Genomic DNA, 2,451 nt, shown 5'->3' with positions numbered 1-2,451 from the left:
TTGGACCAAGGCCCCGTCTCGTTTTGCTATAAGCAAGGGCGTGGCAAGGCACGCGGGGGGCCAAAAAATCAAAGTGCTCCGAAATGCACACGGGGGTGTCAAGCAACCTCCATGTACCGTGGCATGACCGTGGCCAAGTAATAAAGATCAAATTCCATGCCTATGCCAAGTTGGACCAAGGCCCCGTCTCGTTTTGCTATAAGCAAGGGCGTGGCAAGGCACGCGGGGGGCCAAAAAATCAAAGTGCTCCGAAAATGCACACGGGGGTGTCAAGCAACCTCCATGTACCGTGGCATGACCGTGGCCAAGTAATAAAGATCAAATTCCATGCCTAGGCCAAGTTGGACCAAGGCCCCGTCTCGTTTTGCTATAAGCAAGGGCGTGGCAAGGCACGCGGGGGGCCAAAAAATCAAAGTGCTCCAAAATGCACACGGGGGTGTCAAGCAACCTCCATGTACCGTGGCATGACCGTGGCCAAGTAATAAAGATCAAATTCCATGCCTATGCCAAGTTGGACCAAGGCCCCGTCTCGTTTTGCTATAAGCAAGGGCGTGGCAAGGCACGCGGGGGGCCAAAAAATCAAAGTGCTCCGAAAATGCACACGGGGGTGTCAAGCAACCTCCATGTACCGTGGCATGACCGTGGCCAAGTAATAAAGATCAAATTCCATGCCTATGCCAAGTTGGACCAAGGCCCCGTCTCGTTTTGCTATAAGCAAGGGGCGTGGCAAGGCACGCGGGGGGCCAAAAAATCAAAGTGCTCCGAAAATGCACACGGGGGTGTCAAGCAACCTCCATGTACCGTGGCATGACCGTGGCCAAGTAATAAAGATCAAATTCCATGCCTAGGCCAAGTTGGACCAAGGCCCCGTCTCGTTTTGCTATAAGCAAGGGCGTGGCAAGGCACGCGGGGGGCCAAAAAATCAAAGTGCTCCAAATGCACACGGGGGTGTCAAGCAACCTCCATGTACCGTGGCATGACCGTGGCCAAGTAATAAAGATCAAATTCCATGCCTATGCCAAGTTGGACCAAGGCCCCGTCTCGTTTTGCTATAAGCAAGGGCGTGGCAAGGCACGCGGGGGGCCAAAAAATCAAAGTGCTCCGAAAATGCACACGGGGGTGTCAAGCAACCTCCATGTACCGTGGCATGACCGTGGCCAAGTAATAAAGATCAAATTCCATGCCTATGCCAAGTTGGACCAAGGCCCCGTCTCGTTTTGCTATAAGCAAGGGCGTGGCAAGGCACGCGGGGGGCCAAAAAATCAAAGTGCTCCAAATGCACACGGGGGTGTCAAGCAACCTCCATGTACCGTGGCATGACCGTGGCCAAGTAATAAAGATCAAATTCCATGCCTATGCCAAGTTGGACCAAGGCCCCGTCTCGTTTTGCTATAAGCAAGGGCGTGGCAAGGCACGCGGGGGGCCAAAAAATCAAAGTGCTCCGAAAATGCACACGGGGGTGTCAAGCAACCTCCATGTACCGTGGCATGACCGTGGCCAAGTAATAAAGATCAAATTCCATGCCTATGCCAAGTTGGACCAAGGCCCCGTCTCGTTTTGCTATAAGCAAGGGCGTGGCAAGGCACGCGGGGGGCCAAAAAATCAAAGTGCTCCGAAATGCACACGGGGGTGTCAAGCAACCTCCATGTACCGTGGCATGACCGTGGCCAAGTAATAAAGATCAAATTCCATGCCTATGCCAAGTTGGACCAAGGCCCCGTCTCGTTTTGCTATAAGCAAGGGCGTGGCAAGGCACGCGGGGGGCCAAAAAATCAAAGTGCTCCGAAATGCACACGGGGGTGTCAAGCAACCTCCATGTACCGTGGCATGACCGTGGCCAAGTAATAAAGATCAAATTCCATGCCTATGCCAAGTTGGACCAAGGCCCCATCTCGTTTTGCTATAAGCAAGGGCGTGGCAAGGCACGCGGGGGGCCAAAAAATCAAAGTGCTCCAAAATGCACACGGGGGTGTCAAGCAACCTCCATGTACCGTGGCATGACCGTGGCCAAGTAATAAAGATCAAATTCCATGCCTATGCCAAGTTGGACCAAGGCCCCGTCTCGTTTTGCTATAAGCAAGGGCGTGGCAAGGCACGCGGGGGGCCAAAAAATCAAAGTGCTCCGAAAATGCACACGGGGGTGTCAAGCAACCTCCATGTACCGTGGCATGACCGTGGCCAAGTAATAAAGATCAAATTCCATGCCTATGCCAAGTTGGACCAAGGCCCCGTCTCGTTTTGCTATAAGCAAGGGCGTGGCAAGGCACGCGGGGGGCCAAAAAATCAAAGTGCTCCGAAATGCACACGGGGGTGTCAAGCAACCTCCATGTACCGTGGCATGACCGTGGCCAAGTAATAAAGATCAAATTCCATGCCTATGCCAAGTTGGACCAAGGCCCCGTCTCGTTTTGCTATAAGCAAGGGCGTGGCAAGGCACGCGGGGGGCCAAAA

The sequence above is a fragment of the Trifolium pratense genome, unplaced genomic scaffold (assembly GCF_020283565.1).
Source record: "Trifolium pratense cultivar HEN17-A07 unplaced genomic scaffold, ARS_RC_1.1 scaffold_137, whole genome shotgun sequence".
NCBI classification, from domain to species: Eukaryota; Viridiplantae; Streptophyta; class Magnoliopsida; order Fabales; family Fabaceae; genus Trifolium; species Trifolium pratense.
Note: the sequence above shows the minus strand (reverse complement) of the source record.